Source organism: Leopardus geoffroyi, chromosome A1, assembly GCF_018350155.1.
Source record: "Leopardus geoffroyi isolate Oge1 chromosome A1, O.geoffroyi_Oge1_pat1.0, whole genome shotgun sequence".
In the NCBI taxonomy this organism is placed as follows: Eukaryota; Metazoa; Chordata; class Mammalia; order Carnivora; family Felidae; genus Leopardus; species Leopardus geoffroyi.
The window spans coordinates 182995886-183020867 of record NC_059326.1 but is presented as its reverse complement, the minus strand read 5'-3'; the positions used below and the strand labels follow the sequence as shown (position 1 = coordinate 183020867).

The 24982-nt window shown below is 35.3% G+C and overlaps 1 pseudogene; it reads left to right on the top strand.

Moving 5' to 3' along the window:
* Positions 1 to 3222: 3222 nt before the first annotated feature.
* LOC123581866 lies at positions 3223 to 20744 on the top strand (annotated as a pseudogene).
* Positions 20745 to 24982: the final 4238 nt, after the last annotated feature.

Below are 24982 nucleotides of genomic sequence, written 5' to 3'. Positions count from 1 at the left end.
ATAAATGCAAAGACAGTTTATACATAGTATGGTATGTTGTGATTTTAAATATACCTATGCAAAAAGCTAGGGGAAGAAGAATGTAGTATTAGATTCTTATTCTACACAAAAGGAGCCAGATTCCATTGACTTGGTGTCTTTGCCAAGTATTCTGGATACTAAGTAAAAAAAAAAAAATCCAGCCTTCTGATTTATAAGTAACAACATGTTCAATGTAATGTAGACAAAACTTTCAGATGAGTGGCCGCATTTTTCAGTTTGCTTCCAGAAATTTGGCATCTTATAGACAAAGCGTCTGACTAAAGAAATTTAAAGAGTGGAACATTTTATTAGAGCTGACATTTCTTATGTAGTGAATTAATTGGAATTAATCATTCTATATTGTATAAAGCTAAATATACTATAATATCTATAGTGATATAAAAGGAGAACCTGTGCTCTCACATTTAGGGCCAAGCTTAACGTTTATCCTAACATAATAAAGTGTAATATTTCTGTATATGTCTTCTGTTGAATGGCTTACTCCTATTTGAACTGCTTGCTTATTAAGAAGTTAGGAATACAAGTACCAGAGTGCATATAAGGCAACATAACAGATTTGGCAGTGGTGTAAAATATGCTTCTTTCTGTAGCAGCAGCAGAACTACAGATTCCACCTAGTAGGTGAGACCGAAATCATAAATGTTTGCTTCTCTTTCCAAAGGAGCATGCAATTAAAATTACATTTAAAGTTCTTGTGTGTGACTGTAATACCCTCTATAAAAAGTTACCTTAAAAATGGGGGGTTTTATACTATACAATTAATTTGTTAATTTCTTCTACCTCATACAAGAGGTTTTATGTAGTTAGTACCTATAGTAGGGATTACCAGCACAAACTTGGTAGTTAGATTGCCTGAGTTTGGATCTCCTTGTCCCTTCCTGCTAATTATGGGTTCTCTGCTCTTCAGTTTCCTCATCTATAAAAGTGATGAAATAATAATACTTACAGGGTAATTATAAGAATTAACTATGCAAAACCCTTAAAATTGTGCCTAGTTAATAATGAGTGTGTTGTTGCTATTATTCTAACTTAAAATGCTTATATGTTAATGGGGACAATCAATCAGGAAGTGTGATAATCTCTAGTTATAAAAAATGCTATCATCTGAATACCTAGGACTGTGAGAAGTGTGTCAGAAGTGATACCACAGGGCTGTGAACAAGCCATCCTTGAGATAGTATACTAGAATCCTAGGGACTAAAAGTAAAAGATCCAGGTAAGGTGAAAAAGTTTCAGAATGTAAAGAAGGACAAACAGTATGATTGAAAAAAGAGTGACATGGTGATGAGACTAGGTTATAGAAGAAGGAAAGAAATCAGTCATGGTTGTACAGGGTTTGAGATTTTATTCTCAGACTTAGGGTGTCAAAAGTCAGATTCTTTGGACAACAAGCTCTGAAATGGAGTTTTGCAGGCAGGAAGTGTGTTGCAGATTGCTTTAGAGCACAACACTTAAAGTGATGAGAATAGGGTTGGGCACTTACAGGAAATGAACTGCAGTGCTTTTGCCTCACATGTTTCCCTCAGCTTTTCCCATAGGGCAATGTGAGACTAAAATTGCTCTTTAAATTGTTTTGCATTTAGGCAAAGTGGCTGGGCTTTTATAACCCTGTGTCAACCAATCATTGCATGCAGGCTGTACGTGGGAAGGCATGGTAGCCATCTGCCAGGGCAGTTCCTGGAGAGAGATACTACTGACAGTTCTTGTGTTGTCTTCAACTAACGGGGTGAGCTCCTCCTTTCTAAAGGAGAGTCTGGAAAGAGTAGCACAGTGTCCATGTGGCAGCCATTGAAGGATTTAAAACAAAATTCAACTCTGAATTCATTTAAGAAATAATCTTTGAACATCTAGTATAAGCCTGATCCTACCCTAAAGGCAAAAACCTAATGTATAAGTAAGGCACAAAACCAACCACTGAGGGAAGAATTCAGTTAGACAAATGAATACGACAGCCCTGTGTAATGAATATTATAAGCAATGGATGGAGTTTAAGATGCTGTGGGCACAAAAGAGGAGCATTTAACTTAGTGTGGTGAGAGGGGATTATGGAAGACACTGGGCAAACCAATGACCTTTGAATCGGAACCTAAAGGATGAGTTGGGAGTTACCCTGGTAAAGGGCAGAGGGATATGCTCCATGGAAAGTTTTAACACTAGCAAAATCCTGGAAGTGAGATAAATATGAATGTAGTTGGCGATGGCTAGAGCAAGGAGTGTGTTCCATGAACCATGCAGGAAATCTCACCTAGCATCTCAGGAAAGAGGAGGAGGATCATAGAATCTGAGACATCATCTGATTCAGTCTCCTTGTTACACAGATGAGAAAATGGAAGCAAATAAACTCCAGATACTGTTCAAACCTTCACACTTAATGAATGGCATATGGGGGATGAGAGTCCAAGCCTGGCATGTAATGTGAGAATCTGCAAGCCTTTACTAGAACCATTTTAATGGCATAAAGCATTACAGATGCAGCCACAACACTTACCATAATGGGACACACATAGCAAGGGTTTAATAAATAATTGATTTGGGATATAGATGGGTTGATATAGCCCATGTTATTTTGTCAATGAATAGGGTGAGGCAGAGCATGACACCATGAGGTTTATAATCTCAGTATAATGATAGGAATAACTAAGCCGTGTATTTGTTGGATATGAGAATATACTAATTATATAAATCTATGTCTTCACCATAGTGTATTTTCTTTAGGATTTTTTTTTTCCAGAAGGCATCTGGTAAGAGAATTATCATTAGTTACGTTAGTAAAATTATTCACCTGTGGTTGCTGACTGCCTCAATAGAGTATCTAGATGGATGATCATAAAATATCTAAAATGTATTTGAGATAGTTTGACTTTAATTAAAGGACTGTACCATAATTGAAATTCAAATTGGAGAGTTCCAAAGGGTAGGTCAGCCTGCTCCAGAATAGCCAAAACAGGTATAACTAGAAGCTTATGAGACCTCCATAGGCAACACAAACCATAGTTATTAAGGTGGGAAGGACAAAGGAAAACAGGCTATACGATACAGACCCCAAATTGAAAGTCTTAGGGGCAGGTGTTCTGCATTAAAGATATGTTTTCCTGTGGTGCTACTTCACACAGAAACAACCTGTGTGAGTGGATAAGGGTATTTATTTACTTCAGGCTGCTTAATGACCTCGCAAGCAGCATGTATAGCAGCAGCAGCAGCAGCAGCACCTATTTATTAGAACCTACCTATTCAATGTCAGGTACGCCAGTAGTCATGTTCCTGATTTGTCACCCTCACGACAGCTTTTCAGGATACGTTCAGCAATCTTACATTATAGAAGAGGAAATGGAGGTCCAGCGATGTTAAAAAAAAAAAAAAAAAAACCTTTTCAAGGTCATATAGTATATAAAATGCCTAAAACACAGGTCTGTTTGACTCAGAATCCAAACTTTCACAAGTGTGAGTACATACCTATATATACATCTCTCTCTGTATGCATATGTAATGTGATTTTTGAAGTATGATAATTTGATTATTATATCTATTTGGGAATTTGAACAAATAGCATTTTATAATTATATGTAATTTTTCATGTTTTGCTTTTATGAAAAATGATAAGCTATAAAACCTGATTGATGCAGGTAAGACAATCAGTGTTTCCAAATCCCTCCACTCTTTCCAATGACACATAGGTTATGCAAGCTCTGTTTTTAAGAAAAATATGACAATATTAGTTAATGGGACTGTAGGATATATATTTAACTGAGTCACTTGTGTGCAGAACTATCTTCAAGTACAAAGGCTTTGGGATTAAACAAATTTGGGAAGTGATCGGTGAAATTTTACTTCAAAGATTTTCTTTTTCCTAAATAAAAGGGAGTTAAAACTTCTTTAAAAAAAATGAAAAGCAGGCTTCCTTTTAATATTTTCCAGTCAAAAGTATTCTTAGTAAACAAGGGAGACCATACATGAATCAGCTCAGTCTCAGTCGGAATTTTCTTTTAACAATAACCTGTATTTAATAAGCTGGTACCCAGAGTGCGTGCCATGCTGCTTCAAAGTGATAGCAAGACCATGAGGAAGATCAAAGAGGAATGGTCATGGGATCTGAACTGCTAGACTGAGAAAGAGAATTGTATCTGCATGCACACAGCTACTTTTTGTTATGCCCGTATAGGAAAAGGATTCACTTCATTTTCTGTAAGTGCTTAAAGATTTTAATCCAAACTTCCTTTCAGCAGTTGAGATCAAAAACTCTAGACATTGCTGGGTTATGGAAGTGAGAGACAATGTATCTACTAGAAGAGAGGTAGAATCCTACAGATTGTTCCAGGAAGCTTTAGCAGTGATGGACTTAAAATGTGATTGGAATAATTCTAAAGCACCCGACTGTGATGAATAGGTGGGGGTTGTCTGCAAATCCAATCATTCCAGTACCATTTGATGTTGACAGTCATTTCTGCATCCTCTAACCCTCCTAATGACTGGGAGCTTCGCAGATGTTTATGGAATACTGCACGCCATGCATAAAATGACTGTGTGGCAAACAGAGAGTTTAATTTATACCATTCTTGCCACAGTCCCATCAAAGTGGCTTCAATCTTGCACATACCTAGAGTAGAAAATCGCATGTCCTGTCTTAGTGGTCGTACTGCTTCTCCAGTGCTCTTACTCTTGTTGGTCTCGGTCTTGCTATTTTTGTTGCTGGTATGAAGTAGGGAAGGTGACTTGCCCATATACCTGTTAATGAATATCTGCTATATGCCTGTAGTTGAAAACCTTAAGGTAGGCCCCATTTCATTTGGTTAGCAAGACCATATTGACAAAGGAACAGCTTTAAGAATATGGATGGCTAAACCTTAAGCAGTTTTAAGTCATGCCCATTTTGGTAAACAGTAATTTATCAGATTGCTATCTAACATAGTCATTTGTTGAAAATATGTCCCTGAGAAATGGAAAACTTGGTTGGTAGGGAATGCATCACTGAGAATAAGAAATAATGGGAATCAGTGACCAATGCTTGACAAGGCAGAAACTGTGTGTGGAATGGAAAGAAAGGGCTCTGTGCTCCTAACAGAAGAGGAAGGGGCAAACATGAAAAATAGAAAGGACTAATGGTAGGTTTAAATTTCTACCTAAAGTTGTGTTATTGCAAGATAACACCTGCCTTTATCTTTCCTTGAAAGTCTTAGTTTTTAGATACAGAGTTAATTTAAGAGACATTGCAGTTAAAATATTCACCAGTTATTTATCATCATTTCTGTAGATGATTGCCTTTATAGTATCATTTCAGGAACGATACAAAAGATCTCTTCATGATTTCTTCAAGAGCTCTTCCATCTTGTCCCTGATGTCTTAAAATTTTTAACACAGCTTTTTATTTCACAACCTGAGATAATTCTTAAAATGAGCTTACCCTAAATAAAGAAGGGCACTCATTATGCTAATTCACATGTATTCATGCTAAAGTGTAAATGACTGATAACTCTTCCATTAACAGAAACAATAAAACAGAGGCAGCAGCAGGCAGTGCCAGAAGGCGTGGGAAAATCTAGAGAAAGAACAGTAAGGACCCAGAAGATGTATTTCACTTATTTCACAATTGTGCCTAAGGCAAACTCTACTTTGAGTAGTTCATAATGTTCCTGAGTCATAATAATGGTTATGAAATTTGGAGCGATTCTCTGACAGTGCAATTTGGCTCAAAAAATCTGAAAAATAAGCTTTATGTGAAGGGAGAGAGTCATTTGAGTTGTGATATTAATACTCCCTCCTTTTTTCATGAAAGACAAATGCAATTTAGCATAATGAATAATCTCTTCTTACAAATGTATTTTTTCCTTATGAGTCTTCTGCCAATTTGTTGCTTCTTGCCTATGTCTAGAATAATTGTAGACACTGGATATGAGAAGGGGCTATCAGCTTGCATTTCCTTATTTAGGCAACAGCCTTCTGATAAGTAAACCCACTTGTGTGAGCAGTAAGGGGGCACTGTGTTTCCCCTGTGGGTGTCTGTTATGAACACAGCTTTAAGATTTTTTTTTTAATCCTCCTGGAAACTGACAAAAAAATAGGAAATGGAAACTCTTGAAAATATACCTATTAGTTAAGTTCTCTGATTTGGTTGCTTTTGGCTTTTGCCAGAGTTTTCACAATGAATCCTTTTTAAGGCATATTATTCTCTCCACATCAATGATGTGTAACTTTGTTTCTTTCAGGGAATGCACCCTATCTAAGAGTGAAAAGAATGTGGAATTTTCAGCCCAACAGTTCTGTGTTCAGTATTTGGTTCTGTCCTTCCTAGTTGATTAACCTGGAGGAAGTTATTTTATCTCTGTGATCCTCAGTCTCCTCTTGAGTAAAAACAAAGCTAATGAGTCCTATGCAGTGATAATTACAAAGCATTACAGTTAAAATGCAATGGCTAATGGAAACCAGATGTGCAGAAGGAGTCTTATCCAGGTGAGGGCAAGCCATTATGTCTCACTAAATGACATTCACCCTAGGAACTAATCTGACCTGCTTTCCTGCTGGCTCAGAATTTTGTTTTCTTGAACTTACTGGTTACCTATGGATTGACTCAAATTATCCGTCTAAACCTACTTGCCAGTAGAGCCTTAACTACATATATATGTCAACATGCCCGTATATTAATCTACAATAGGGAAAACAACTATCAAACACACCAGATGTTAGTATCAATCTAAATAGCACATTCTCTAAAAAGAAAGCCACATGTTAAAAGTGTATAATCATGTTTGCCCATTAAGTATTAAATCAGAAAAGTAGATGCCATTTATATATTTCAGATGTTTGCCTTTTGGCTCTGATAGCTTGCTGGACTCAAATCTCTGTAACACATATGTATGTCAGGTGGGTAGCAATTCAAGGAGGTCTGTCACTGGCCACCACCTCCCTCATGGTACTGGGGTGGGGCCTGCCAATGTTTCCATGTGTCACTATGTTTGTTGTTTGTTCAAGCTCTGTGGCTGAAGCAGTCTAAATTTTCCTCTGCCTGATCACAACCTTGCTCAGAACAGAGCATACTCTACATGATTCAGTTTTTCAATTGTGATAACATTCCTGTCCTGTATCCTTGAAATTTTTTCCTCAGTTCACGGGTGTCATAGGTAAGAATATTCCTGATTGTTCCATTCATGAATTTGTAAGAAATATCTGTCACATCCATTGTGTATGGATTTTAATAGCTTACTTCCCCAAAGATGATATTATATCCACTATTAGTGACCCTCACCATTGTCTCCACACACCAAATTTTTATATGAAGCTAAAATGCTTTGGACAGTAACTGGTAAATAGTACATGTTCGGTGATAATAGTTATCAGAAGAATTGTTATTTTCCTATGGGAGATGATAAAACAGCATTTTAATTCCCTACACTGAAATCACCACATATGGCTGATCTCCTATGCTGTGGGTAAATTGGGCAACAGTTTAACATAATCTGGTATGAAAGGTGACTAGTAATTCTGTTTATCTAAAACTTACTACTTTCCTGATCTTCCAGCAATACCTAACACCCCCTCCCTTTAAGATGCCCCTTCTAAACCAAAACCTAAGTCTCAAAGCATCTTTGTGAATAGTAGCACGTTGACCTGTGAGTGTGTTTGCTTAGTAATATTGGCCTCTGAATCAGCACAGTGCTGCAATGAAGGTGATAACAAGCAAGCCTGGGCTAGACCTGTTGAACTACATTACTTCCTGAAAGTTGCTTAACCTCTCTGTGCCTCGGTTTTGTTATCTATAAAACAGGGGAAATAAGAGTACCTCCACTAGAGGGTTTTGTGGAAATTAAATATTGCAGAGTGCTGAGCGCATATAGTTTTGGAACATAGAAAATTGTTCAACATATTAACTTCTATTGTACTATTTTTATTAGTAATTATTATTTGCAATTGTAAAATTCTGGGTATGATTATGAGAAGGTAGGGAATACTAGAAGGGAACTAGATAGGTGTAAAGGGCACTAAAAATGTCCACCATTGCACAAATCTGGTTAGTGTGTGGCCTGCCCCGTGACTTAAGGATAAATGTTATAAAAACTTGATGGTTTTAGTAGAAAGAGCAGTTAATTGAGAGTTAATCTTTTTGTTTTGTTTTGTTTTAAGTTTATTTATTTATTTAGAGGGAGGGAGAGCAAGCAGGATAGGGGCAGAGAGAGAGAGAAGGAGAGAGAGAATACAAGCTGGCCCTGCATTGTCAGCATGGAGCCTGGTGCAGACTCAAGCCCACAAACCCTGAGATCATGGCCTGAGCCGAAGCCAAGAGCCAGACACTTAACCGACTGAGCCACCCAGGCACCCCTAGAGTTAATCTCTTGACAGTAGAAGATAAAATGGTGCTGTTTTCAAATGATGAAAGGTTAAACAAAGCTAGTCAACTCAGAGCCATATGGCAAGGAAGTTATTATACTCCAGAATCTGATCCTCTTCTTAAAAAGTCTTACAAATTGCAAGACAGAACCATGTTAACCAAAAGGCACACTCAAAAGAAATGTCTCAGAATGCCATGATATTAATATACTCTGGGATCCACAATCATGAACCGAAATACTTACAACCACTATGATCAGCATTGTGTCTGTGATCAAACCACATAGGAGGTTAACTCATAGAGGGAAACTGCTGTGTTAATCCTTGAGGGCAAATCACAGTCCGTAACCAGAAACACTGGTAGTCCATTAGACAAGTGCATTCTATCTATTAAGTCATTGACTCGAATCTGATAGAATGTGTATTAGAGCCACCTTGGAGCTTTTTGAAAACACATTTATTAACCTCTGGATACAGACAACAGTTACAGAGGGGTGTAACACCATACTGTAGGTATAATGACATAGGCCATCAAATAGAACAAACTTGACTGATGAGACTTGCACAAAAATAAAGAGAGTTACACAAAAATTAAATGTCATCAGAAAAATGAATTACTTTGTGGTCATCTTGCAGAAGAGAAAATCTTGACAAGATGTCTAAAATATTGTAAGACAATGGACTACTAAAACCTAAGAAAGATGCAGGAGATGTTTACTCGTGAATGGAGCTGATGGACTGATAGCTGATCAAAGGATTCTTACTTGAAAAAGCTCACCAAATAAACATATGGGAGAAATTAATTGGAGGTGGAAGATGGGAGGAACGGCACTTAGAGGAGGACTATGACCCATACTCATTTTGTACAATTTTATTCTCTTGATCCACCGCCCCCCCCCACCACAGTAATATAAACAGTACTTTGGAAAACAGTGAACAGAAACTGTGCTAACGACTGGCAGCTGCTCATCTCATGCATGTTTCTGATTGTACATTGTTACTCACCATCACTGTTTACTCTGTTTACTATGAACTACAATTTTCTGATTGGGGGGAAAATTTTCCAGAAACAATACTCTTTTGGGGAGTAAAGTGCATGCTGCTGTTTCCTGTTTTGCAAAGATTGGCTTAAAGTGGTAGGCTCATTTGTGAAGCAAATGTTGTAAGTTTTGCTTTGGAGCAGATAGGCCAATCTGGGTAAGAGTAGTCAACATTACAGGCCAAGGTCTAGGTACAGGATATGCCCTTGTCGGCTCAACTGGAAAATAGGTCAACAGGTTTCTCATCTTAGAATTTTCCCTCATATTTCATTATAAAGCAATTTTCTTTGTTATTTTTTTTCCTGTAAATTATATAATAGGACACAGCTGGTTGTATACCCCATATATGCTGATACAGTGTTGTATATAAATTGCTGCATAAAAACATGCCAAATGGGCAAAAAATACAACATGAGCAAAATTATCAGATTAGATTGGCAGATGCTTATATTAAACATGTCTGTTTACATTGTGTATAAAAGGTTTTCATGGGCTTTGATTTTAGATTCAGTAGAGCATCTCTGTTTCTTTTATGAGATCTAAATTACACTAGTTATTACCGGTTTTAGAAAATGTAAGTTAAATTACAGAAATAATCATATGCTTTTGCTATTTATTTTTTCCCATTACAAATCATATCACAAATGTAGTAATAATATATTCCAGGAGCCTGGCTATGACCAGTCACTCTTAACCACAGGTAGCATCACTATGATCCTAGTTGCTTTGCATTTGGGAATAAACAAAACAAAATTAAAAATAAATTTGTAATAATTTGTATCCAAGTATCACAGTTTACAAGTTACTTAAGGACAGAAAATGAAATAAAAGGGCACATTTACACTGAGGGCACATTGTTTGGCTATTAGTGTGCCATAGTTTAGTTAATTACATAGCCTCAAACCAAAATTTTTAAAAACTTTTAGTAATCTGGCATAGTATATTCCAAGAAAACAGGCCTATTCATATATATAAGTAAAGTACACATATATTTACATATATATAATGCATACATACATATATATGTATATATATATATATATATATATATATACACATATACAGATCATTTTATCTCATGCCGACATATATATACAAATAATATATATACATACAAATATGTGTGTGTATATATATACAAATAATCATATCTCAATTTAAAGTAAGTTCAACAATGCAAGATCTAATTAACAAGCATATCAACATGAGGCAATGAGCAAGTGTTTCTTGTGGCCTATATGGAAAGTGAGAAAGCTTTTGATGCCCATTCTAGAACCATATATTCTTAATAACATCCATTCAAATAGCACCTCTGGAATTGTTCATTTATCAGATTTATAGGGGCCTAGACAGAACTTACTATTGCAAGACCAAGCTCTCAAAAAGACTCTAGAACCCTGTTTGGTGTATAAAAATATATAGGTGAGAAAGCATGAATAATTACAGGAATATGCTAAAATATTTACATTGATTTCTTATTTAATCTGTAGAGACTAAAAGAAAGTTCACATGCAGATGACTAGATATTCAAACCATTCTGTCTTTTGGTAGTAAGAAATAGGAATCCTAACCTGGGGTGCCTGGGTGGCTCAGTCAGATAAGTGTCCAACTCTTGATTTCAGCTCAGGTCTTGATCTCATAGTTTGTGAGATCAAACCCCATATTGGGCTCTGTGCCGACAGCATGGAGCCTGATGGTGATTCTCTCTCTCTCTCTCTCTCTCTGATCCTCCCTTACTCTCATGTGGCTCTCTCTGAATGAATGAATGAATGAATGAATGAATAAATAAATCCTCTCTCTAGAGGTTTACCTATATCATTTACACCATTGATTTTTAGGAAAATTGTCTTGAAGTATAATATACTTACTGAAAAGTTGTATACCATATTTATCAACTCAATGACTTTTTAAAAAGAGGACACAGGTGCCTGGGTGACTCAGTCAGTTAGGCTTCCGACTTCGGTTCGGGTCATGATCTCTCAGTCTGTGGGTTTGAGCCCCGTGTCGGGCTCTGTACTGACAGCTCAGAGCCTGGAGCCTGCTTCACATTCTGTGTGTTCCTCTCCCTCTGCCGCTTCCCTTCTCACTCTCTGTCTCTCTCAAAAATAAATAAATGTTAAAAAAAAAATGAAAAGAGGACACATCTGTGTAACTTCAGTCCTGATGGAGAAATAGAATATTACCATAAGCCCAGAAATCTACCTGTGTTCCCTATCAGTCCTATGAATCTCACCCTGTTAATAACCACTTTCCCGAGTTATTTCAACATTGGTTTGCTTCATATGCTTTTGAAGATAAAGAAATGATTATAGTGAGTACTCTTTTTTGTTTTTTTTTTTTTTAAATTTAACAGTATGTTTTTGAAATTCATCCAGGTTATAGAGTAAAACAAATTGATTTCATTCCATTTGTTTATAGAATACCATTAGATAAATATGCCATAATTGATTCATTCTATTGTTTAAAAGTATTGTAAATTACACTGCTATGGACATCTTTTCATATGTCTTATGGTGCTTAAATATACACCTTTCTGTTTGGTATATACCTAAGCATGGAATTGTAAGGAGATGGAATTTACAACAATTGACTTTTACCAATTAACATTCACACCAGCAAAGTATTAGGATTCCAGTTAAACCATATTTTTACCCACACTTGATATCGTCAAGCTTATATTTTAGCCATTCCAGCAGATCTGTTCCCATTAAAGTTTTAATTTATCTCTTTCTGATGATTAACTGTACCAAGAGTCTTTTTTTATTGTTGGCTATATTTCGTTCCTGTCTTTTCACTCTGTTAATAGCTACTTTTCTTTTTTTTTCCCCCAGAAAGAGAGGCATGATGAATTGAAGTTTCTAATGTTAATGAAATACAATTTTTCAGTCTTTCCTTTATGGTCAGTGACTTAGGACCCAAATAAAGAAATACCTTTTCATGCCACAGTTAGAAATTAGTTACTTTCGTGATCTTCTAAAAAAATTATCATTTTAGATTCATATGCAAGTCTAAAAACTATCTGTAATTTATTTTTATGTATAATTTAAAATAAACAAGATTCATTTTTATATTTGTTTTGGACTGACCCAGCACAACTGATGGAAAAGACCATCCTTTTCCCATTTTAGTCAGTAGTACCTTTATAAAAGGTCTAAAAAATTACTATTTTTTCCTATTCATTTATAAGACCAACACTTTATTAATACTGTGGCTTTGTAGTATGGCAAAGCTTGATGTCTGATAGCATAAGCTGTTGAGTTTGTTCATATTCAAAATTATCTTAGCTAATGCTCAATTTGTTTTAATGCTTTAAGTTTTTCATTGGTGTTTTGTAGAAAGTTATGTTGAGGTTTCCCACATCTCTTGCAGAGTTTTAAAAAGATGTTTGATGTTTTATGCTCTTAGTGTAAACATTTAATTATATATATATTGATTTATATATATATGTAGAGAGAGAGAGAGAGAGAGAGAGAGAGAGATTTTTTAAATGTTTATTTTAGAGACAGAAACAGAGCATGAACAGAGGAGGGGCAGAGAGAGAGGCAGACACAGAATCTGAAACAGGCTCCAGGCTCTGAGCTGTCAGCACAGAGCCCAATGCGGGGCTTGAACCATGAACTGTGAGATCATGACCTGAGCCGAAGTCGGATGCCTAACCGACTGAGCCACCCAAGTGCCCCCAAAAATCTTTATATTTTTAGAGAAATTTTAGGTTCATTGCAGAAGTGAGTGGAAGACACAGATTTTTCATATATCCTCTATCCCCACACATGTATAGTCCTCCACATTATGAACATTTCCAGCAACAGAGTGGTACATTGGTTGTAATTGATCAGCCTACATTGACAGATTATTCTCACCCAAAGGCCATAGTTTATATTATGGTTCACACTTGACTCTGTACATTATGCTGGTTTGGGCAAGTGTATAATGACATGTATCCACCACTATAGTATCATACAGAGTATTTTAACTGCCCTAAAATTCCTCTGTGCTCTGCCATAAGTGTTAAGTTTTCAATTTTGGTTGTGTGTTGCTTGTGTATGGAAATATATTTGATTTTTGTATCCTGACATTCTCCTTTGCAAACTACCTAAATTTACTTACTAATAATTAGATTCCTTTAGATTTTTTATGCACATAATTATTTTTTCAGAATAATGACAGTATTCTTTCGTTCAAGTCCTTACATTTTGATTTCTCCTTCTTATTATTAAACTGATAATTCCAGTACAATGTTGAATGGAAGTGGTGCATCCAGTATTTAAAAATTCATTTCTGAAGATAGTGTGTGGAAAAAAATAGAGGTTCTTGAGTATGATGTTTTCCTCCAGGGAGGACTTAGTTTTCTTCTGGCAGGCATTAGACAAAAGGCAATCAGAGTTTGAGATGGTCTAAGTCTGTGCTTCAGTCTTTTGAGGTCTAAACTATTTCCACTTTGCACATATATTTCAAGCACAGCCCTCAGGGCTCTCAGCTGAAAGCCTAGAAGGAGGATGTTTGGCAGATTTCCTCCTTTTTGGCATTTTCAAACTCCAGTTTTTGTGGCCACAGGAAAGCGAGAGTACCAAAAGTGCTGTTATGTTTCCTTCCTTCTTAGATGCAGTTTTCTCATTGGATTCTTAATCTCTTCCCCACTGACTTGGAAATTGACAAATAGCTTGAGGGGAAAAATAATGCTAAACTCTGCAATCCTTTATTGCTCTGGGATCTTGGCCCCTCAAGACATGGCCTCCTTGGTAAACTTGAAATGCAGTTTTATACCTGTATCCCTGTCAGATCACAGAAAGTCCTAAACTGAAGGCACCGTCCCTCATCCCAGACAGCTTAAGGCTCAGCAAAGAGCTCAATACAAAAACTGACAACGTTTGCTCATCTTGGAGCTTTTTCTTTTATTCGGAAAACTTGGTTCCTCAAGTCCTGGTTGCCTTGGATGTTCCCATGTTCTCAACAGCTTCTGTTAGCTCTTTTGTTTGGGGTTTGATTGTTGTTGTTGTTTTTTAATTTGATGGAGCTTCTGAGATTGATCTAAGTTGAAAGATTTGGCTGATTGATGCTACTGTACACTATATGGAAACGTGTGTATGTGTTTAATGATATGCAAATATACAGTATGTGAAAATTAGATAATAAGGAAAATAATTCTAAAATTTAATATGTATGTAAGTAATTATAAAATTATAATATATAAATGCCTATTACCATTGATTTCTTCCTTTTTTCCAATATTTTACTTTTTTTATAAATTTTTTTAACGTTTATTTATTTTTGAGACAGAGACAGACAGAGCATGGACAGGGGAGGGTCAGAGAGAGAGGGAGACACAGAATCCAAAGCAGGGTCCAGGCTCCAAGCCGTCAGCACAGATCCCGATGCGGGGCTCAAACTCACAGACCGTGAGATCATGACCTGAGCCGAAGTCAGACGCTTAACCTACTGAGCCACCCAGGTGCCCCTCCAATGTTTTATTAAGAAGTACTCAAACACATAACAAAGTTGGAGAAATTGACAGAGAATCTGTATGCCCACCTCCCAACTTAATATGATGGAAGTATAGTTGACATACAATATTATATTAGTATCACGTGTACAGCATATTGATTCAACATTTATATACGTTATGAAATGATCACTGCTGTAAGTCTACTTATTGCTACCATACAAAGCTACTACAGTATTATTAACTATATTTCCTATGTCATCCTTTACATCCATCGGGCTTATTTATTTTTATAACTGGAAGTTTGTACCTTTCAATTCCCTTAACCTATCTCGCCCATCCCCTGACCCCATCTCTTCTGGCAACCACCAGTTCTGTGTTTCATTTTGCTTGTTGGTTTGTTTGTTTTTTAAATTCCACATATAAGTGAAATCATACAGTGCTTGTCTTTCTCGGACCTATTTCATACAGCATTATACTTAGGTCCATCTGTGTTGTCACAAATGGTGAGATTTCATTCTTGTGGCAGCCATTCATTTTATGGCTGAGTCACAGACACACACACACACACACACACACACACACACTTCTTCTCAAACTTTACCATTAATATTTAACTATAATCTTTAAGAAAAAAACATCAACACATTTGTACCTATGCATCCATATCTCCGTCCCTCTATTAGTTCATCCTATTTTGGGTGAATTTCACACTAAATTTCAGACATCAATATACTATGTACTAAATTGTTCAGCTGGCACATCATTAGAGTCCAAGATTTGTGTGCAATGTGTATTTTTTTAATTAAAATTTACATGCAATAAAACAAGTATTGATGTCTCATAAGTATAGATTCACTGAGTTTTGCTAAGTACAAATTAACTCTGTAACCCAAACCCCTGTCAAAGATTCAAAAGAACGTTTGCATTCGTCAGTCTAGAAAGTGTCCTTAAGTTTGATTTCTGTCAATTTCCATTTACACCCTCCAGAGACAAATATTGTTCGGGTTTATTTTTTCAATGAAGAACATTTTTTTCTTGTTCTGGAGTTCATATAAATTGAAGCATATATTATGTACTTTTATCTCATTTTAAATACATAAAAATGTATAATGTGTGTATATATGAATACCTATATCTAAATGTCCAAGTTGCTTGGTCTGTCTTCTTTTTATTGCCGGATAGTATTCTACTGTATAAATATGAAATAGGTTTCTTATAAACTTTTCAGTTGATGTATACCTAGGACATTTATAATACTTGGCTGTCAGGGATCAACTATTTTGGACATTATTATAAAATTCATTTATGTACATATATAACATTTTTATTTGTCTTGGTTAAAACTAAAGATATTATTTAACATTTCTATTAACAAAACACTAGAGTTTTAGTTGTTGCACGTTCATGGCACATTTGTTGTATGTTACCTTTCAGTTTTAGCCATTCTAGTAGGTATGAAATTTTATCTCTTTGTGATTGATATGTGCATTTCTCTAACGAATAACAACATTGAAATTTTTTTTCCTGTGCCTGTGGGCCATTCCTATATCTCCCTTTCTGAAAGGTCTGTTAAAATATTTTGCTTATTTTAGGGAAGGAGGTTTCTTTTTTATTATTGTGTTATAAGTTTTATATATGTCATGCAGGCATGACATTTATATATATTTACATAATATATATATAATTTCTCCAAGTTTGTAGCTTATTAACTTTATTAACAATGTCTTTAGAGAAAATACAGCTTATTTAGTTTGGTACAGTCTAACTTCTTCTTTCCTATTAAATCTCTTGCCTTCTATAATCCATATAAAAACATTTGCCTGCTCCAAATGATGAAGATATTTGTCTATGGTTTCTTGTAAAGGTTTACAGTTTACACTTTGTAATAAGATCGCTGATGAATCCTGAATTATTTTTGTGTACTGTAGGAGATAATGATATTTCTTTATTATGTCAGTATTCAGTTTTTCCAGAACTATTTTTTGGAAAGAGTTTCTTTTCTGAAATGGAATGATTTAGTACCTTTCTTTAAGAAAAATGACCATTTGTGTGCAACAATTTCTGGACTTTTTTTTTTCCATTTATCTATTCAGCAGTATTTATTTCAGTATCATACTGTGTTGATTACTGTAGCTTTATTTTTAGTCTTGATGTCAAGTAGTGGAAGTCTTTCCACATTATTCGTTTATTTGAAGATTGTTTTAGATATTTTAGTTATTTGCAATGTCATGAATTTAAGAATTAGCATGACGAGTTTTACAAAATAGGCTTTTGGGATAATGATTGAGATTGTTCTCATGGATCAATTTGGGGAAAAATACATGTCAACAATGTTGAGTTTTAAAACCCATGAATATAGTACACTGTCCCATTCATTTAGATTCTTCTTTATTTTCTCCCAGCAATGTTTAATTTTCTGGGAAGAGATCTGTTAATTTATATTTAACCTAAATGTTTTACAATTTTTGGAAACTATTGTAAGATAAATCTTTAAACTTTGATTTACAAGTTATCTCTTGCTGGCATATTAGAAGACAGTTGACTTTTTTAACCTTGGATCCTAAGATATTAATTTTAACAGTTGTTTTGTCAATACTTTAGGATTTTCTTTGTAAATGCTTATTTCATCAGCAAATAAAAACAGTTTGTTTCATTCTTTGGAATCTTGATAACTTTTATGTTAATGCATCATATTTAGAGCTAAGATATCCAGGACAATGTTGTAAGAACTAGTGAGAGTGGGCATCCTTGCCCTTGACCCTGATTGCAGGGGTGTTGGCTGTAGTTCTAAAGAAACAAATAGATGCTCTTTATCACATTGAGGAAGTTTCCTTCTATTAGTAGTGGGTTAAGAGGTGTTGGTTGTTGTTGTTGTTAATCATAAATCTTGTTGTTAATCATAAATCTGAATTTTATCAATATATTTTATTTACCTATTGTGTTTTTAGTGCTTCATTCTGTTAAATGGTAAATTACATTATTTTTCAATATTGAAGCCGGTTTGGCCTTCCTGATAAACTCTACCAGATCTTGCTGTATTACCCTAGTATATATTTATTGGTTTGACTTTCTAATAATGTGAAATAACTTGATCTATTTTCATGAAAGACGGAGGGCTGTAATTGTCTTATTTTGTACTATTTTTGACAGATTTCGGTATTAAAATTACACTCTCCTCATAAATATGGTTGGGAAGTGTTCTTTCTCAAGTTTCAATAAGATTTTGTATAAAATAGCTTTTATTTTTACCTTAAAATTTGGGCAGAATTCAATTCTGCACCTGGAATTTTCTTTGTGGATCTTTTAAAAAATATCTACTGTAACAAATCCCATTTTTTTTTATACTAAGTGATCTATCTTTTCCATTTAAATTTGTCTTATTTTTGTAATTTTTAAGGGATTATTTTCACATTATCTAGATTGTCAAATTTGTGGTAATGAAATTGTTCATAATTATTTCATCCATTTGATGTCTTTTGTCTATAATTTTACTAATGATAACATTTCTTTCATTCCTGATACTGATAATTGTGTGTTCTCTCACTCACTTACACTCTTTTATCCCCTTGATTAGTCTGGCTGAACTAATTAGTTGTGTTGTGATTCTTTTCGAAATTCTTTGCAAAAAATTACTTGTGGCATATAAAATTTTCTTTCTTTAGCTTATATCTTTATTATCTCTTTCCGTTGGCTTCTTGTAGTTTGCATTTCTTTATTTTTTTCTAAATGCTTAAAGTAAAACCATAGGTCATCATTTTAAAATATTTCTTATTTTCTAAAGTAAACCTTAAATGCTATAAATTTTCCTCAAAGCACTGCTTTACTGGCATCCTAAATTTTTATATACTTTTATTATAAATAACAAAATATTTTCGGTTTAAAATACTTTATTTTTCATTATTATTTTTTATTATTTGATCCTTGATATTTAAGGAATGTGTTGTTTAGGGACACCCAGGTGGCTCAGTCAGTTAAGCAACTGGCTTTGGCTCAAGTCATGATCTTGTAGTCCATGGGTTAAAACCCCATGTCAGGCTCTGTGCTGACAGCTCAGAGCCTGGAGCCTGCTTCACATTCTGCGTCTACCTCTCTTTGCCCCTCCCCTGCTCATGCGCTGTCTCTCTCTCTCTCAAAAATAAACATTAAAATTTAAAAAAATGTGTGTTGCTTAATATAGAAATAGTTTAGCATTCTTAAATATGCTGGTTTTTAAAATTTAATTCCTTTGTAGTAGCAACATACTCTATATAGATGCAATTTTTAAAACTTAAGTTTCTTGTATGAGACAACAGATTTGACTATTTAGAGAATACAGTACATACAATTAAGAAATGTATTTTCTGCAGTTGGTTTATTTTATAAGTTGAAAAAAATATTAGCTGAATATGGTTGCTAGTACTATTGAAATAATCTCCATTTTTACTGTTTTTTTGTTTGTTTTGTTTTGTTTTTATGTTCTATTTAGTGCTGAGAATTCTGTTTAAATCTCTGGCTATATGTTTGGTATTATCTTTTCCTATTTTTAATTCAGTTAATTTGTATCTCACATATGTTGAATTTCCATCACTAGATGTGCCCATACTTAAAATTATTATATCATCTTCATGAATTAAATCTTTTATCATTTTTAAATGTCTTTTCTACAGTAATATTTTTTGTCTTGAATTTTTTTTTCCTGCTCTTAATTTAGCCATTTAGTCTACTTGCTTACTCTTTGCATGATGTCTATTACCGTCTATTTGCTTTTAACCTGTCTTTTTATTTAAGTTATATTTGTAGATTTGTATTACATATGCATTATTTATAATGTACAACATACATTATATTATTGAGTCTTTCTTGTGTGTGTATTTTGACAATTTCTGACTTTTACTGACAGCATTTAGTTCATTAACATTTTATATAATTTTGTCATGATTGTTCTTTGTCCCTCTGATCTTTGATTGTTCCTCCTTTCTGCTTTTTAAAAGTATTAAAGTATATTTTAAGGAAAAAAGTGGCAGCCCTCACACCATGGGGTTTGCTTTGTTTATCCAAAGCTTTAGTGTGGTGGTCTTGGCAGCCAGTCCTGGTGGTTCAGTCCACAGTTGTAGTTCCAGTGAGGGTTAAGAAACATTTCACACCTTCTACTTATGAACCCAAATACAAATCAGAAATGGAGTTTATAAAACATGCCCGGAAAGCAGGACTGGCCACTCCTCCAGAATGTTTGGAGCATCCCCTACGTTTCGCCTGTACGGCTGGTATCTTTGACATCGTTGTTCCTCGAGAGGGTGATACTCACTTGTCCTCTCTTTCAAAGGAACGATTGGCACAGAGAAGTGAGAGATTGAAGAAGAGATTGGCATCAAATTTCTCAATATGGAGGATTAGAGAACGTAATCCTAATCCTGAAAAAGCTAAGGATATCTTTACTGAAGCTCACCTTTGTCTAAATAACTCAGACCATGACTGGTTTCACACCTTGGTGACTGAAAAAAAATTTTTTTTTCCGGACATGGTCTGGGACATCAAATATATGATTATCTGCTGGAGCTTCATAGGATCTTTAGATCCACGCCTGGTGGTTCAACTTCACTGTTCAAGTCTATTGCACCAGAGCAACATGTATGGCCAGCTCATCATCTGCATGCACACCCAGCATACTCTGGCCATTTATGACCATTTTGGTAGGTTGGTGTATGGACAGGAAGATGTGCTCAGGGATATCCTGGAGTATGTTGGGTTTGAAAAGCCCCTGGTAAAGCCCTATGGAGCTGGAGAATGCATGGCAAGATCATCCCCCATGGGTACCCCCTAAGCAGCCTGCCCTTAAGGCAGTGATGATCCCTGGGCCTCAGCTAAAACCCTGGGAAGACTAGGAAGTGCCACAAGGAGAGGCCCATAAGCTTCAGCTATCCTGATGGCAAAAATGACTCTAGGGGTGACACATGGACAATGACGCAGCTGGAAGCTGTGGAGTCTGGGAGCTCTGAAGTCAGTCATCTCTCCATGATGTCATAGAAAGATCTACCTTTGTCCGGTCCTGTCCTGCTTAGGTGTTTTTAGCTGTCTGCTTGGCAACCACAGCTGATGGCTGGGCCCACATGGGTGGCTGATAGGCACAGCCATGAACCAATTCTTCTTCTTCCTTTTGAAATTGTATGTCTGACTTCTGAGTCTTAAGCAAAGTATGATGCAGATACTTTTTTTATCCTGCAGCAGAGACTCTTAGGAGAAAACTGGCAGAATTCCCTTTTTAATTAAAAGCCAGGGATAAGGGGTTTACATAAAACACTATTAGGGTATTGGACAAACTGTGGTGGGCTCTGCACCTTTCCTGGGGTTTAGGTTGGAAGTAGATCAGCCTTCAGATGGCAGAAGTGGAAGATAGACTGAACTGTGAGTGATGTGACTTCCAGGAAATCCCGACTTGGGAAAAATAATTAGTGTTCATTGAAGAGGGTCCTTTCTTGTTTACTGACTCACGTAATCAGCATTTATATCTCATAGAATATAAATTCAAAGAAATCCTTTATCTTTCAAAAAGATTTAAAAAATAAAATTATTTATTTAAGTATATGTTAAGAATTCTATGTTAATATTTTGTTATCCATTTTGCATTGTCTCATGTGGTTGCTCTTGGGATTGCAGTGTACCTCCTTTCATAGTCGGTATGGAATTAATATTGTTTCATATAAAATAAGGTAATAGTACAGCTTTATAAGTCTAACTCCATTTCCTCCATGTTATAGTTGTTGTATGTATAGTATCTATATCTATATAAAAAACCATATATATAAATGTTTATTTTGAGAGGGGAGCATGTGCACACAGGCACAAGAGCAGGGGTGGGGCAGAGAGAGGGAGAGAAGGAGTGAGTCAGCACGGAGCCTGATGTGGGGCCCGAACTTATGAACTGTGAGATCATGACCTGAGCCAAAGTCAGGCGCTTAACCAACTGAGCCACCCAGATGCCCCTATACTTTCTTTTAAAGCAATTAATAGGGGAAAAAAAAAGTTTGTTTTGTTTTTTAACATTTGCCCAGATATTTACTATCTTTTGATCCTTTGTTCTTTCCTAAGGATCTATGTATCCATCTGTTAACTTTTTTTTTAAGGGGATTTATTTATTTTGAGAGAAGGATAGTGAGTGAGTAAGAGGGGCAGGGAGGGAGACAGTATCCCAAGAAAGCCCTACAGTCAGTGCATAGCCCAATGCAGTACTTGAACCCATGAACCATGAGATCATGACCTGAGCAGAAACCAAGAGTCAGATGCTTAAATGATTGAGCCACCCAGTCACCCCCTATCCATCTGTGTTCAACTTCTGTTAGAAAAACTCTTTGTCTTTCTTGTATTTGATATCTGCTGGCAATGAGTTCTGACAGCTTTTCTCTTTTCTAATCTGAAAATGTATTTATTTATTATTCTTGATATGTGTGTTGGCTTAATATAGATGTCTAGATGGACAGATTTTTTCCTTTTAATATTTTAAACTTGTTTCACTGTCTTCTGATATCCACATTTTCTGATGAGAAGTTAGCAAAAATTCAAATTGTGTCCTAAAATTAAGATGTTATTTTTTCTCTAGCTGCTTTTAAGACTTTGTTTCTCTTTGGTTTTCAACATTTTGATTTTGATGCATTTACAGTTTTTTTTTTTTAATTCCCATTTCTGCTTATAGTTTAAGGAGCTTCTCAAATCTATAAATTTATAACTTTCACCGATTAAAATATTTTTTTCTACTCAGTTCTATCCTGTTTTTCTGAGATTCCAATTACACATATTTTAAACCTTTTAAAACTTTTCTTCAGGTCTTAGTTGATTTTTTCCCCAATGATTTTTCTCTCTGTACTTCAAATTGAATAATTACTATCAATCTACACATTCATTGACTTTTCCTTTATTTCCTCTACTAGGCTGTTAAGCACATCCAGTAATGTTTAAATTTCAGTTGTTTCAGAATTTCCATTTTGTTATCTATCAGTTTTATTTCTTTTTTTAATGTTTATTATTGAGAGGGACAGAGTGTGAGTGGGGGAGGGGCAGAGAGAGATGGAGATAGAGAATCTGAAGCAGGCTCTAGGTCTGACCTGTCAGCACCAGACTCCAGTGCAGGACTCAAACCCACAAACCTCAAGATTATAATCTGAGCTCAAGCCTCATCATTTTTGTTTATTTGCTGAAAATATTCTAACATTCGTTCTTTGCAGACATGTCATTCTTTACATTTTATAGTATAGTTATGGCTCTATTATTTGGAACATTGTCTTGTCTCATGTGGCTTTTTGTTTGAGAATTGTAAATGTCTTCCTGGTACTTCATATGTCATGCAATTTTGAATTGTACTCTAGAGGGGCTCCTGGGTACTCAGTTGGTTAAGTGTCCTACTCTTTCTTTCAGCTCAGGTCATGATCTCACGGTTTCATGGGTTCAAGCCCCGCATTGGGTTCTGTGCTGGCAGCATGGAGCCTGCTTGGGAATCTCTCTCCTTCTCTTCCTCTTCCCCTCTCTCTCCCTCCCTCCCTCCCTTTCTTATGCTGTCATTGTCTCTATCAAACACAGATAAATAAAACCCCTAAAAATTATATGAATTGTACTCGAGATATTTTCACTGTGATTTTTGATGATTTTGGATTCGTTTTTTTTTTTAAATGTTGATTTTTGTTTGGTTGGTAGGATGTTTTCTGGCCATCCAGAATCAGAATCTCTATTATTAGGTTTTAGTACTTAATTCTATAAGCATAATGTAAACATAAGTATATATGGGTATTTCTAACATACTCTGCTTTGTTAAAAACATAACTGTATTTCTTATTGACCTGAATTTCTTTAAGAAATAAAAATTAATAAACTTTTGGCTAGATTGCTACTTGGAGCTTATACCCATAATGAAACCAGTTTGTAATTTTTTTTTCCTTACTTTGTACTAATTTAACCAGATGATATGAGAAATTATTTTTGTGTCTACTTTTTGAAATGACTTAGTATCACTTAACCGTGCATCTGAACATCAGCCAGTGGGACAGCCACATTGTTCAGGGCACTAATGTAAATGTAAGGCTAAATTATGCCTATAAACCTTCCCCAAGGAACCTTAAAACTAGAGGAAATAAATGAAAGATATAATATATAAACACCTATCATTTCCCATGTTATAATGGCAGGAGAAATAGATACATCAAATGTTAGAAAGGTTAGATAAAAGGAACATCATAATCAAGAAAAGTTTTAGTACATGACATTTCATTAGAGTTGACTCTTGATGAGTATTTACTATTTTACACAAAGTATAGTAATGTTGAATACATTTAAGAAAGAATTGGTGTTGACTGATAGGTAGAGAAACATGTAGAATATTCAAGGAAGAGAAATTAAATATATTTTTTTTAGAGCTTAAATTTTGGTATGAAGGTAGTAAATGCTGGAAGTGTCTGTAAAGGACCCAAATTACAGGTTCATTGTACACTTGGATAGTCTATGTATTAATATCTGTGATTTAGGAATATTGCCTGGTCTACAAAATTCCAAGTGATTGGAGCAGAAAGTTGAAAGAAAAAAGAAAAGTTAGGAGGCAGTTGAAATAATTGTAACATTAAGAAACCAAGGTTGAGGGTTTCCACTAGAAGACTACTTTGGGAATAAAAAGGAAGGAAGAGTGCTGAAGTATATCAGCAGCAGCTAGAGAATTTCATAACTGAATAGGCTGATACATAGGGAACAAGAGGATAATACCATAAGAAATGCCTTAGTTTGAAAGGAAAAAAAAAAAACAGTATGAGTTGAGTTTAACAAGTGTTGAATATGCAATAATAGGAAAACACAATGAGTAAATAGTTGAAAATAGAAAAATGGAGCTGAGAATAAGTATCATGGCTGGAGGGTGCCTCGGTGGCTTAGTCACTTAAGCGTCTGACTTCAGCTCAGGTCATGATCTCGCAGTTTGTGGGTTCCAGTGCTACGTTGGGCTCTGTGCTAACCGCTCAGAGCCTGGAGCCTGCTAAAGATTTTGTGCCACCCCCCGTCCCCGGTCTCTCTCTGCCCCTTCCCCATTCATGCTCTGTCTCCATCTCTCTCTCAAAAATGAATAAACATTAAAAAAAACTTTAAAAGTATCATGGCTGGAAAAACCTATTTAGAATCACCTGGTTAATTATAA